This window comes from Balearica regulorum, chromosome 4 (genome assembly GCF_011004875.1).
Source record: "Balearica regulorum gibbericeps isolate bBalReg1 chromosome 4, bBalReg1.pri, whole genome shotgun sequence".
In the NCBI taxonomy this organism is placed as follows: domain Eukaryota; kingdom Metazoa; phylum Chordata; class Aves; order Gruiformes; family Gruidae; genus Balearica; species Balearica regulorum.
The window spans coordinates 25439487-25454586 of record NC_046187.1 but is presented as its reverse complement, the minus strand read 5'-3'; the positions used below and the strand labels follow the sequence as shown (position 1 = coordinate 25454586).

The 15100-nt window shown below is 40.4% G+C and overlaps 1 protein-coding gene across 4 annotated transcripts in view; it reads left to right on the top strand.

The window, feature by feature from the left end:
- Positions 1–679: 679 nt before the first annotated feature.
- The window catches only part of SGMS2 (sphingomyelin synthase 2), a 32579-nt gene continuing 18158 nt past the window's right edge, over positions 680–15100 (top strand). Inside the window, exon 1 of one of the 4 annotated variants that reach the window (XM_075751485.1) lies at positions 680–820. The gene's annotated coding sequence lies outside the window, so the exon portion shown is untranslated. Of the gene's footprint in view, positions 821–861; positions 1315–8874; positions 8894–15100 lie in introns of those variants that run through there. The other 3 variants (XM_075751487.1, XM_075751484.1, XM_075751486.1) reach the window with 3 other exon arrangements.

Below are 15100 nucleotides of genomic sequence, written 5' to 3'. Positions count from 1 at the left end.
TTGACACCTTCGTCACCCTCCCTCCCCCTGCCAGTCCTGTGTTGCTATACCAGGGACTCCCAACAAATCCTGTTGGTATGTAATGATGGGGAACAAAGCCAAGTCCGAAGGCAGGGATGAAACGCATGAGAAGCGGGGGAATTCAGTGACAGTCATCCTTCATTTCAGAACAGAGTTCAGGGAATTAAATCCCTCGGTAAATCCGGGAAGCCCTTCCCTGCTCGGGTCTGGCCTGGTGATGGGGGTGCGGCCCAGGCCCCCGGTAGCTGGAGTGGCCCGAGCACCTGCGCCTCTGCCACCGGGCTGGCTCCGGGCAGGCAATGCTTATCTGTTAACAAATGTTTCGTGGGTGCAGGACGGATGCCGCTGTCCCGTTGTGCCAGCTAACTTAACCCTTCCCCCGCGGCAGGGGAGGGGAGCCACACACACACACACCCCGCAGAGGCGTGTGTGGTTTGAGGAGGAGAAGGCGGCTGCGGGCATGGCAGCTGGGATCCGGGCAGAGGCTGCGGGCAGGGAGGGGAGAGCCCTGGGAGGGCACCGGCATCTCCGCATCTGCCAAGACCTCGCGTACCGCGGAGGAGGTGCCGTCCCCGGCCCAGTTAAGGCGGTTCGGCGGCGCCAGGAGGAGGCTCCCCGGCCGCACGGGGCGGCGGGCAGCGCGCGCGCGCAGAGGCGCGGGTTGGGGGGGGGGGGGGGGGGGGGGGGAAGCGAGCGGGCGGGGCCGCGCTGCCACGCGCCACCTTTATCAGCGGGCGGGGTCTCCGTTAGAGGTCCTGCCGGTTTTTCTAGCCCTGCCTCTGAATAGCAGCAGCGCCGGGTGAGTCACTGTTTGGAAATGGAGTGGGCGGGTGTGTGTGTGTGAGAGAATGAATGATGTCAGGGCGGACCGTGGCTCTCGCGGCGAGCATGAGACTCGCGGTAAACACGGCGGCAGCCCCGAGCGATCGCTGCTGCCCCCGGCGCCCCCCCCGGCCCGGAGCCGCCCTCCAGCGGGGGAGCGCTTCCAGTGCGGCACGGCTGAGGTAGCGCTGCGGGCAGGAAAGCTCTGAGAAGTGTCGCCTCCGCTGACGCCCTTAAAGCCAGTCCCCTTCGCCGGGAAGGAGAGGAGTCTGAGGCCGGGAGAGGAGCGGATTGCAGGGGAAGGTAGCGATCGTGGCAAACTTTCTAGCTGCTTCTGCGGGCTGCTGCCTCAGTGGTGGGAGTGCCTGGCCAAAAGGAAACGGCAAAGCCCGAACCTAAGAGCCCTGAGGCTCCAAAAAAGACTTGAGGAACTGCCAGCAGTGCGAGCTTTTGCGTTACGCAGCTGAGTAGGTAAGTTGGGAACGGCACAGGTGGAGTGCAAGTATGGCGCACCGCAGATGGGCGCTTAGGGAGCCTCCTTCACACGAGACCTCTACGTGTGAACCCAGCGGAGACGGGGAAGAGCAATCCTGCGCTTGCGGTCTCTTCCATTTCTAAAGCATGTATGTTTTAGCTGTAAAATAGTCGTAATTTTACTCTCGAAGAGGCCCTTCTAATTAGGGAGGGCACCTGCTGTTTTGATTTCTCTTGCGAATATGTAATGTGTGGAACATACTCGGTTAGCTGGTAAAACTATACGTTCTTGATGTGGGCAGTGTGCACGCAGCGCTTGGAGCCCTACCGCATACCTAGTTGAACAGGAGGGGACTTCAAAATGCCCGATTTCAGCTCGGGAAGATAAAGGGTTACTGTAAGGATCATGACGGTGTGGTAAAGGGTTATTGCTGGGGGGCGTTGTTTGGGTCTTCTGTTGCTGTAGGTCTGCTCCTTTGAAGCCACTCTTAAACTTCCTGAAGCAGAGCTAAACTAAACTTCTTGACTTAGTGGCAGAGTACATTTCTGTTAACGCTGCATGGTTTCTGGCTTAAATTTAGCTCAAAATCCTTGTCAAAAGTAGTTAATGCATAATCTTCTGGTGAGATAATAAAACACCTAGAATACAACATAGACTAGCTGGTGTTCACTTTAATCTGTTTCTAATATTTTTATTTGATATTTTTAAAGGCCTTAGAAAATAAAATAACTCTCCTCAAACCACTTAATAGGTATTAATTTAGACACAGTTAATCATATAGGTGAATAGAGGTATTGCATAAACTGAGCAGGTGCACGATATTTTCTGAGCAGTGAGCCTTACAGGAGTTTTGGCAAGCTTTGCTTTAAGTTGCATTTATTAAATGGTTTGCCTAAAAAAAAAGAAAAACCCACAAACCCAAACTGCTCTTTTTATTATACTTAATGTAGTTGCTTATATGTATTATTATTTGATGGGGCAAGTTTTCAGAGATGGGATAGCCTGAGATACTCTAAGAAACCGGTAACATTCTTTAACCTAACTTAAATGATCTAGGACTTAGTTTACTAGAAAGGTCAATGTGCTTGCTTCCACTTTTTTTATTTTTATGGATAGGATTTGCATTGCTTTTCAGTAAAAAAAAAAAATCCATGTCTGATTTTAGAAAAACATATATTTGTGTCTCTGTCCTTCAGAAAAATAAACTTCAAGTATACCCTGTGTAGTATGTGCCACTCATATGGGGTATTTGGACAAATCAAAGTGGTGGTGGTGGGAACTTTAGGTGAAATTGTGAAGTGATGACAATAGTATGTAGATAAAGGCTGCTAATGAGATTGATTTCTGTACTGTCCTTGAAGTGAACTTATACAATGGAGAAATGAGAACTTGAAGGGAGCAAAGATGCAATCTTTTTCTACTCTTAGGTTGGTAATCTGAATCTAGAATGACTTAATATACCCCTAAATTTTAAATTTTGAGCCGCGGTTCACACACAAATAATAGGACTTAACAATCCTGTTTTCATAAACTAGTTTTTTTCTGAATTCAAAACTTAATGTTCGAAGTAGACTTGGAAAGTATTACATCATGGATGCAGTGTTATGAAAAACTTCGTATTTCCTTATCAATTAAAAAAAACCAAAAAAACCCCAACGAACAACGAAAAATCCACACACATATCTCCCTGTCTCTGGGAGAGCTGAATAAGGGACTTCATCTCAAGTCTTTTTTTAAGTCAAAAAGACAGAGAATTCTTTATTTGCAGTGTATTAGTGTACCAAATAAAAGTATGAAGACTGGAAAGTAGTGTATTAAGGATAAAAAAAAATTAAAACATTGAAACAAGTGATGGATTTAAAAACTGAATAGTTTTTCTGAATGACCAGGGAAAAGAAGGGTTTTGAAGACTTAATTACAATTAAGTCTCTTAGTATAGAAAAAGACTGTGAAGATGCAGATAAATGTAAAATTGCATGCATCTTCTGTTCAGATTTTTTTCTGATTTTGATGGGCTGTTGGTCTACAGTGTTCTTTGATACTATTTGTGGGGAGTGGACAATACAGATGCTGTGACATTTTATTTAGCATGGATATGGTATTGCAGTAGTCCGAACAGATGCTGGGAAGATTAATGTAACACTAGGTCCACTGTCTTCAGAGATCTCTGTCTGCTGGGAGAATTGTTTGTACCATGGACACCACTGTCCCCGAAGATGCTGCGGACACTAGGAATGTCAGGCATCCAGGCACCACTGTCCCAGCAGGTGCTGAAGATCTGAAGAGCTGCTGATGGGAAAGTTTTATTTAACACAGATAGCTCTGTCTTATCTATTCTGCACCTGTTTGAAAGAGATTTCTTGAGTATACTGAAACTGACTGGTTTAGTGAGGCTCCAGAACTTTAATAACCAGGTGTCTCCTATATAAGGACACTTGCTTATGTTATCACTGTTTTTTTTTCCCCAGAATAGCTCTTGTGTGGAGATACATGTAGTACAAAGAATGAAGTACTTCTTACCAATATAATTGGTTTTGGAAGCCTACTTAATAGCTATTGATATGAATTTTAATAGGACTAAGCTGTACCCTAAAACTAAAGCAGTTTCAGGAAAACCTGTTACTACATCTATGTTAGCTAGAGGGTAAATATCTGTAATACAAAGAGACTGCTGTGCCTTGAGGTCATGCTTGTGGTTGCTGAGTAAAACTTGCTGCCTTACTGTGTGTTAGGTCCCTTTCAAAATATGCAGTGCCAAGTGTGGGTCCCCTTGTTGTTTGTACCCTGATGGCATTAAAAAATATTGAAGTCTAGTCTGTGGTATGGATGAAGAAATTAAAATAGCTTGTCAGAGTATCTGAAGCTGTTGAATTCATCATTGCAAATAGAATGGTTCTTAATGAAACAGTGTTCAGGTCTAAATCCTCAAAGAAAATAAGTCTTGAACGTGATTACTCAGGAAAACTTCATTGCGTTCACTGACAGGGCAGTTTTATAGTAAAGTATGTATTTGATATCTAACTATTTAATATTCCAGATAAAATACTTTTTCTCAGATGTGTAATCCTAGAACATCCTGTTCACTTGAAGGTACCTGAACAAAGAAGCAGATGTCTTGCTTTCACTTAACCTACATAAACTGAGGAAGGTAACTTGCAACTGCCATATTTAAGTTTCAAGGACATCCCACTTAGTTTTTGTTTACAAAGTTTATAAAGAACAAGTTGCTGCTATCAGTGGAACTGTGAGGCTTCCAAAGGGTGAGCTTTGCTGTGCAAAGCAATGTCTTACTGTTCTTGGCTTTTAGAGTTAATTTCTTGTTGCTCCCTTCAGTAGTCTTGTGTTTCCTTTTCTGTATATATTTGAATTTCCTTAGGCTGAATCTTACTACATGGATACATTTAATCATTATTTGCATCTCCAATTGCAGAAATGTTACTTTGGTGATAGAAGGCAATGGACATCGTGGAAAAAAATTGAATTGAGGAAAACAAAACCAGGAAATATATTTAAGCTGTTCATTCTAATCGCCCATCTGAGAATTTACAAACTGCCTGCAGCAGTTCTAATCACTGGTTTTCAGAAACTCCCTAGGCAGTTGGTAATGTTCTTAGTGAAATACGATGTTTCAGAGGCCAGTTTACCTGTTACTTCTCAACTTCACATGACACACACTGGGTTATGTAACTTTGACTCATTTGGGAGAGATCTTTTCACCTAGTGTCTCTGTTAGTATCTTGGGCCCAGGTCAGTCTTGCTACTATAGTAAACTTGAATGTTCCAAGAATAAAGTTTTAAGTACTAATATGGGTTAAATCATGCTAGTATGTTCAGTTTTTGTCTTTATGCAAGTTCTGATGGCCAAGTGTCACTGTGAACTAGCAAACTTACTGGAGTTTGCATTTATAGAGTGTAACTTAGAAGAGGTTTTGTTTATTTTGTTTAATTGCAAATCTCTGGTGTTCATGCCTCTCATACTAGAATTTAAATTTGGTCGATTAGTTTGTTTTTCTTTTTAAAATCTTGGTTAACCGTAAAATAAGTGGGACTTTGTAACCCTATCAGGGTGCAGGATCTGTCCATCCTCAAATAACAAGCCTCTGGCAGAACTTGTCTAGAATCTGGATCTTGTAAGACCTAGCTTAAAGCCCTAAGCAAAAGGTAATGGTTTTCCTTTATTGAAGTGTTATTACAAGTGTTTTGGCAGACATTACCTCCCCAATATATCTTTAATAGAACACTTGCATCTGTAAGAGTCTTTTATTAAGTCACCTGCTCTCACTAATTTTTTTCCTGTTGACATGTTTGCATTTCTTACTTTTTTCTTTTTAGAGCTTTTATTCTGCTTAACCTCTTGAGAATTTAAACTATTGCGTGATGAGTGCTGAATGACTTCTCACAATTAATTTCAGTTATGTGAAATGTACACAACAGTGACAAAATATTTACTTATGCACACACCCAAGTTCCTGCTTATGTTAACTCTAGTGCTGGACAGTTGGTTAGTGGAGCAGACCTAAATAAGGAGAGTCTCCTTATTTAGGTGACATAACTTATTAAAGAGAAACAGCAGTAGAGAAGGTCATGCCTCATAGTCATTAATTCTGTCTTTCATATGAAAGACAGAATCTTATAGCTTGTTGATAGTTCTAATACACTTCTACAGTAATTACAGCTCATCTGACTTTTTTGTAGTTCCCCCACACCAGCCTTGTAAGTGGGAAATGGCACTTGCTGTTTGTAGATGCTTTATAAGGGTGCCAAATACCACTGCCCGTGTCTTGGTTTGAGACTGAACACAGACGGTATTGAAGCAAACTGTTCCCATCACTACCTCTGCCTCAAAAGGACAGTTTCAAAACTGGAATGTTGCATTACTGTTGTAATAGTGCTAAAAACATGTTTAAGGTAGAATTCTGTCGTTTTACCCTCTACCGGTTATTCTGGTTCAAATTTATGTATTAGAATTCCAATATAAAAGCATTTAAACTGAAATTTTGAAAGCAAATTTTGTTTAATGCTGAGAGAAATTAATTGCTATGGATCTACTTTAGATTAGTTTGAACTTACTAGTTTTTCTGCTAACTTACCTATTTCAGGAGTGCATAGAAACTATCAATATGTTGTAGCTTAAAGTTAACTCACATTACTTTTAGTTCCTGTGTGTTAGGAGCCTGACTAAATTCATACCAAAGCTAGTGTGTTCTCCTGTTTTCGTAATACTGTACTAATTCATAAGGATGCTGTGTAAGGGTTCTTTACAGTGCCATTCTCAAAAGCATGAACTTGTTTTCATTGGATTTCACTCTGACTATATACCATTTTGAGTGTGTCACTTAAAGAGTTCATTCCTGTCTTCTGGCATGCCACCTTGGTCTTGTAGAGGATCATGAGCACAAAGCTTGGCCCTGCTTAAGTAACAAGGCTAACTTAAGACACTTGCTCAGCTGCAGTTGTTGAAGAAGTACAGGTGCTCAGTCTGCTGTGTTTTTGCAGAATTGTTTTCTTTTGCTGCATATGTATACTTTGTATGCTGCTATAGGGACTGACTTTTGAAATTTTTTTAAAAAGAAACCAAACAATTCTACTTGATGTGGAAAATATGCCAGAAAGCTAAAGGTGGTCCTCCAAAATGAAGTTGTGTTTCTTTCTGTCCTGTGAGAAAGAGGATTGACTGAAATGGTTTGAACCCTGTATTGACTATTAAAAGTGATCATGCACTAAAATAGAAAAACAACTCTTTTCAGTGTTTTTGTTTTCCTAGAAATATATTAACTTCCATGATGGACTTCAGTCTTGAGAGAAAGGGCTGGAGCATCCTGTTTGGCTCTGAAGCAAGAAGTATTAAAGGCACTGCTTCTTCTAAGGTGCCATAGTGAACTTGGAAGTTAATATGAAGACAACTTACTGAAGAGTTGAGTGTTATGGGTTTAAACTTACGTCCGCTGCAGTCATTGTATCCTGAATTTGCAGGCACTATTTAGAATGCATCATCTTAGTAGTATTTACCACCATGAAATTGAATGCTACGTATGCTATATAATTGAACGGCAAGCTCTCCTCACTGATAGCTTTTTTGTGGTAACCATGGTCATTAGCTTAGCCACTTTTCGAAGAACCGCATAGAGGAAGGTATTTTCATACGTACAAGCAGGCGTAGGTATTATGATAAGTAGTCATTTGTTCTGTGTAGAATAACTAGTCTGTGTCAAGTAGGGTGGAATAATGTGTATGTCTGTGGTAAAAGTCAGTAACTTGTACTGTCTTTTAAAAAGTTAGAAAGATGGATGAAATACACCTCAGCTGACCAGCCACAGGGCAAGGCACAAAACCTGTCATATCAAAGTTAAAATAGGTGGGCTGAAGAAACTTTCAGCTCTAACAATCTAAATTACACTTCTTGCTCTAGAAGTCTTTTTCATTTATATGTAGTGTTTCTTTTTTAAAAGCATAATTCTACAGATTGCAGGCAGTTTATGCTTTCCTGTGTATGATGCTTTCTAGTAATTGGACGATCCAAACAAGATAAGTAGCTGCCTGGCTTAGTTTTACTCTGCAGGATGAATGTTCCCATAAACAGTTTAGGTGTTTTTTCTTAATTTGGACTTGGAGAAAGTTTATTTTAAACTCTTACATATCATAGAGTTTGGACTACAACTCTTTAGCTCTCTTACATTTGAGGAGCTCAGTACAGAATGACTGGTGATGAAACGTGGCACTTCCTCCACAAAGGCCTGGAGTGCAGCGAAGTGTTGCAGGAAAGCAGGAGCTCTCTGTTCTATTGTGCTGCATTAAGGGTAAACACTAGAACTGTGTTCTTTTACCTTACCCACAACTTTTTTTAAGTGTGCATGCATGTGTACTTTCTTCCTATTCTCCCCCTGCATTCTGTTGTGGTGAAATCGACAACAAAGCTTTTCGCACTGCAAGCCTTTCTAGAACATGTGTTTAAGGTAGCATGGTTTAGTCAAAACTTGACTGTGATGTGCGCAATATGCAAAAATTTGTTGGTTATCAAAGTCTGTATTGCAATTATAAGGAAAGTTACAAGAGGAATATTGTACTGAGGCCTCACATAATTTGCTCAAAGAACTACTATCTTGATTAATCTTCCATAATGCTTGCTATTATGAAAATCCCTATTCTGGTTTTAATGGTTTGTATCACTCAGCAGGTGTTAGGCTGATACTACGTGGTTTATGATTTGGTCATGCATTGCTGAGAACAGAACATGAAAAAATCTGTTTACACATACATTTGTGGTCATATTCTATAGTGTTTTCAATTAGAGTCAGGTTACAAGTGTTTCTCCTTTCATCAAAAGGCTTGTAAACTGCAGGACGCAGTATTTTAGTTGTGTATTTGTAATAGTATGATTCAGTGGAGTAAAAGTCTTGGTGGACAGAAAATGTATTGTTATTTAGGATGACTTATTTGTCTTGTCACTATTATGACTGTTTTAAAACACTGTTTCCACACCCTTTATCTCCTCTTTTCATGAGTCCTATAGGTCTAGGACAGCTCAAGAGCAAAGGCAGCCTTTTTTTTTTGTGCTGTGTTACTTCATAATACCAGGTATGTGAATTGGAAAACATCTCCGCTTTCTTAGTTCAGAATTTCTTGGGCATTGTTTCAACTATAAAATGGCTGCTGCTTGTTTCTCTGCTAAACCTTTCAATTGTTGACACAAACTCATTATGAGCAAAATGTCAGACTTGGTCTGAAGGAACAGATTGAAATGTTTCAACCAAAGTGAGTCTGTTTAGGGAGTGGAAGGCACGTAGACCAGATGTACTCATGAATGGACCTATACCTTAGCTCAACAGGACCTTCTTCCTGAGGAGATGAAGGCATCAAATCTAGTTAATCAGTTTTGGCCTAATGTTTAACATCAGCCTAATGTAACTAAAGAGGTAACTTGAGATGTAACTTGTTTGAGAGGACCTTTTTGTCTGTGTTTACTGCTTAGCCAGGCAGCACCTATAGAGCGATTGCCCATGAAGTATGTTTGCGGATAATCAAGCTATATTTCAAATGTATCTTCATGTTGGTACATGTCAAGCAACATTTAGCCTTTTACCTAACAGTTCAGATTGGAGTTACAACTTTAGAGAGAGTATGTAGATGTGGGAGTACCCTCTTGTCCTGTGTTATTCTGCCTGCTGTGTGTGTGATGAAAATGGTTTGAATAGTTAAACTGAGTAGTAGCTTGTTCCCTAGTGTTTTGGTTTGGTTTTGTGCTTTTGTGGGTTTTTTAAATTGCCTGCTGTGAAGTCCCCACTTTAGCTTAAATGTTGAAGGTTAGTGGAAACTTGAGTTCCTGCTAGAAAGTGTCTCGGTATGGGTGTACAAGTAATCAGTGTTCTGATGTCTGAATATGCTTAAGAAATTTTACTGTGAGTTCTGACCCTGGACACTTTAGGTGACTCCCCTGACTGATGCCTTGCAGAATGAGGGATCACAGCTTGTGCCATCATAGGGCTTGTGCTGTTGCCCATAGAAGCAGGGTTGAACAGGTCTCAATTCTGTCCAAATCCTTCATAAATTGTGCAGTCAGACATGAAGAAACTTTGGGAATCTGAGAGCTTTCTCTGAAAAATCCTTTTTAGAGTAGGATAGTTGGAATTCAACTATTTCAGAGTTGAAGATGATAAAACTTTTGAGTGTATGGTTTAGTATAGTTTTCCTAGGAACGTAGGAAGAAATGGTTTTGGCTTTGGAAGATGTCTTTACTCAAAAGATGTGACACTCCTTTTCTGCTTATGAGCTGCACATCTGCATATTCAATACTTAAGGCAGCTCACAACTTGTGTTACCTTAAATAAAAGGAAATCAGATTTACTCAGAGGCTGGATGTGATTTTCAGGCTGACTTGTTTAGCAGTCTTTGCTAGAATACTAATGCTCCTACATAGAAAACCTGTTTCTTGTGTGTTGTCTTGAGTGAGGTACTGAATGATGGAAACTCATCTAGAAAGTTTTAGGAAGGGATAATATAGCTGCTGTATGGCGTAGATCCTGCTTTCTGAAGGACTTCTACGAATCAAGTTAGAATTTCTTAGTTTCTTGTGCCAGAGCAGCATTGTGCATTACTTGATGTAAAGACACTTTTTAGACAGTTTCTTTAAACTTTTTTCATATGTGCATACAATTAAAAAGATTCTGGTTATTAAAAAAATCCAACAGAAAAAGACTTTCTGACTTCTTAAAAGTCAAAGTATTAGGAAGGGGAAAAAATGGATTCCTTCTGGTTTTCTTTTTTAAAAACATAACCAACAAAAACCACCCTACGCACAAGTAACTTGTGACCCGCTATGTTTATGCAGAAATACAGTAGGGATAACTGTACTTCATGTAGTTAAATAAAATTAATGTTAAGCTGTAATATGAGTTAAAATTGCATGGCCTAGACTGTTTGCAGGAGCTAACTCTTAATTGTTACTGCTGCATTGAGGGGAGTGGAGCAGCTTAACATGAGGTGGAATTTGCTAGTATCCCAGCTTGACTTCTGCTTCCAGCTAAATAAAACATGCCCTTCTGGGTGGCAGCTTGTATGGCAAGTTCTGAACCAGCCCCATCTCTGTGTCCCATCTTGATAAAGCAGTTTGAAGAGACTGCATGAGCTGGGATTAGTGTAGAAAGTTTCAGGCCATCTTCTTGGCCTGCCTGCTTGGAATGCCTGCTGTCACTAACATCTTAGTATGACTCAGATGTTAGGGTTGTAGCCTAATGTACATGGGTCTTTGTTTTCTTCCTAATTGGTTTTCATTAGTCTAGAGGGCTCTTGTCTGTCTCCTTTGCAATTGTGTAATTGCTACTGTGGACGTTTTTCTTCTTACAGATGTCTGTCATGCAAGGCATGGTATTGATGTGTATGACATTGTCCTTGTCTTGTTGTGAAATAATGCTTTATCTTCTGTGCTTGTTATGCAGCTATGAAATTGTAAAGTTACCTGCTTTTTAAAGTAATGGCTATCAAGTGAAACTAGCATGGTTGAACTTCTAGATTAAGTCCCTGTGTGACTTCCCTTCATGCCCTTTGTTGTCTCTCTAGAACAGATGTGAGTTCTTGAGGTAGTATTGGTGCCACTGATATTTGGGTGCACTGGCCTACTCCTGGCAAGACGATACTCTCCTAGGAGAGTAGTTAAGAGCAGAGACATGTGCAATGGCTTTAGCCCTTATGCTGGCCTGTTTTGCTAGGTAGGTACCTGAACAAGTGGCCTGGATTGCTGTAGTGCTGTGCTGATGAACGCTCTTGACATCCAAGCCACTGGTGTCGAGCTTTCAGGTTCTGCTCTAGACAGTAATTGTCTCAGATTATGTCAATTAGGGCTAAAGTTAGAAGGTCACTTCTGAAGCCAGTATGTGAACTGTCCTTGCTGATACATGCATGGTATTTTTGAGGAAGATTCATGCAGGAACACAGCTGAAATAGCAATATGTAATCAGATGTCCTTCTTAAGAGACCAGTTGGTAGACCAGAATAATTGTTTTTACTCAGCCCTAATTTTGCCAAGTTCTGCATTTTCTTTTAAAATGGATTACACTAGTTCTAGTTGAACACTTAGTTCTTTCCTTAAACTTTTGTAACTGATCACATGGAATTAGTTGATTCACCTTTTATTTACTGTACACCATGGTTACTTAGCACACATTCACATCATCACTGGTCTTGGTCACTCTACAGAGGAGACTGACTACTCTTTTAAACAGTTTTGGCAGCTGCAGTTCTGGCTGCTGCAGTGTGCTTTGGGAGAACAGTTTATAGAATCTGTCACCCTGTTGTTAAGTTTTTCCACACTCCAGCTAGTCTATGTGACTCTTCCCTTTCCTCTCCCAAGTCGTCTGTGTGTATATACATGTCTGGCAGGACATGGGATAAGAATGCTCTAATATGCTTTTTGAACAATTTTTATAAACCACTTTTCCTTTTAGAAAGATGTTTTAGAGCTCTAGGACCTCACCTGAAAACATGACCAAGAACTATAAACAATATTCAGCTGCAGCAGACTGTGCAACTGATACAAGTGCCACTTAGCAGACAGTGTGATTGACCAGCTTGTATTTCCACTTCACATTCATGAATGTGATTAATTGATTAATTTGGGTGATCATTTACTTTCCTGTACTTCTAAAGATAACATGTTCAATGACTGGAAACCTCCCTTGAGCACAGCAGGTAGCTTACAGAGTGTAAGTTGCTACCTGAGGTATGTGGTACAGTGTATTATAAAAGCATTTGATGTAGATTCAGAATAACCTCATACTTTCACACCAGACTTTACCAATTGGTAGAGTCAGTGTAACTCCAGTGACTAGACTATTAACTTCATTTGTACCTTTTTAGTCATGCTGTATGTGCATGGGCAAGATGTAGATGTTACGAAGCAGTTGTCTAATGCTACAATGAGAGAATCTAGTGATGGCTCTTTCCAGGAGCAATGCTGACAATGGTACTCTGCTGTTTTCTTGCAGGAATAGTTTTAATCTTGCAGTTAATAGGAATTTGGGATGACCATCACTAGCTTTGTTCTTTAAAACCTTTCTTGGCTCTCTAAATCTTCTTTAAAAGCTTTAAAAAAAAAAAAAAGCTATGAACTTCTCAGACTACTAGGTGAGAAGGGAAAGGAGAATAAATGAAAGGATTGTTGTGAATGGTAAAAGCCTCTACGCTGAGCCTCATGAGAAGCTCGGCATAAGATTGTTATTGCGGTGATGTTCAATGCAGGGTTGTTAAATGCTGGAGGACAGAAAATATTTCTTATCAAAGGCTGCAGTTTAGCAGGGAATAATGGAGAGGCTTGAAATCTTTTGGAGATGTTCAGGTAGGTACTGAGATAAGTAGTAACTCTGAGGGGCAGTAAAAACACATTAATAGTATTCTCGGCCTCTTCTGACCTGTAGGGTGAGGCTGAAATGGAGATAGCAAAATGTCTGGAAAGAGTACTACAGAAGATATTTGGGTGATACTTGTAATTATTTTCTACTGCTGTCCCACTGTTACCATCTTCTTGAAACCTGTATTTAACAACAATGCCCAGTGTTGTGGGGAGATAGTGTGCCAGGCAGGAGAAGAGATAATTCTAAGGAAATGTGTGTTTTGTTTGTCAATCTGTGGTAGAAACAAAAAGGAAGGAAGTGTTGAAGTGCATAGTACTTCAGTGTTTAGTATTTAAAGCTAAACAGTGTCTTATTCCCTGACTAATTAAATAATATAAAAAAGAAATGTTTTTTCTTGTCAGCATAATGTGGAAAGTATTTTCTTCTATTAATAGAAAATATTGAACTAATGGAACACTTGAACGAGTTTAAGGAAGACCATGGGGCTGCATTGGAAAGTTAAGCTGTGATAACTTTTAACAGTTTCAACAGTGTGAAAAATGCAGTTATAGGAAACTTGATACATATTACAAACTGGAAGCTCAAATAATATATCATGAAAGGATTCTGTGCTGTTCTAATTCCCTACGTAAACATCTGTGTAGGTTGGTCGTGGTAGTCACTGAAATTGCTGAGTAGTCTTAACTTCTTCATCTTAGAATTAAACTTACCTGGTTTTACTTCCAGAAGTGTGGCATGAAAAACTACAAAAAAAGTGAGAGGGGACACAAATGTTCAGTGTGTGAGTTAGATGTAGATTTGGGTATCTGAGCCAGTGAACAAATGGCTTGAAGAGGTTTGAGTATTCACATCTCTGTTGCTGGGGGTGTTGGTTGTCAGCCTTATGTTGTCACTGCTTGGTGAGGTTAGGAACTGGTAGTTGAGGCAAGAAGATAGAGGGGAAGACCAAAATAGTGGAGCAGATCATGTTTCATGATCAGTTTCAGCCAATCTGTGTGTTTACCCTCAATGATAGTGGATATGTTGTGTCTGTGTCATCCTTCTTAACTAATATTCATGAGGCTTTCCAGGAAGCTACATCAGAGTTGAGCAAGCTGAAAACTATCTAGGGGTTTTGAGGAAGGAGTGAGGAGGTGTTCAGTGACTCTTTACGACTTGCTTGGCAGTGTATAGTGTGCTAGATTTTCGGTGTTGGTACAGAGGGTAAAACACTGATCAGGATATATGTACAGGATACCCTAAGATAAGGGGAGGAGATACTAGTGTTTCTGAAAAGGGATGTTTTTGTTGCCTGAGCCTCTGAACACAACAAGTGTCACTCCTACGTAGAGATACCTGATTCGTAATGTGCCAGTTGAACTGAGGGGTATGTGAAACTAGCTTATTGTATGTTTTAAATACGCCTTGTCTGAAGAATTTATGTGGTGTCTTTCTGCTGTCACTAGATAAAGAGTAGTTAATGTTTGCCTCTTCAATGTCATATGCCTTGCAAGGACTAATGTCTGTATTGGACTTCTGTTACATGTGAGTTATTAGGGATGAATCTCTGTGTGTACTTCAGTGCTCATACACCTTTTGTCTGGGTTGTACAACTTGTGCGTGTATTCCTTATTACCTGCCAATGTTGTAAAATACTCTGCAGATTGAAGCAGTTACTGTCCTCTCACTTCAAACTTTTAGGAAGAGGGTTCTTACTGCTGCAGGAAATATGAGAATGTTCTCATAAATGTGAGAACTCTCTTATTTTGGAGTTGGCACTGCTGCTTTTTTGTGAGTAGCACAGAGGAAAAATTTGACAGGCATTATCTTAATTACCCAAATATTTTTAGGGTGTATCGCTGATAAATTTACTTTGTGTGTGATTTCCTCTTCTAGCTGCCGGACGGCTGATAAGCTGTGGTAGAGTCACTTTAAAGCACACATGAGTCACTGTGATTCC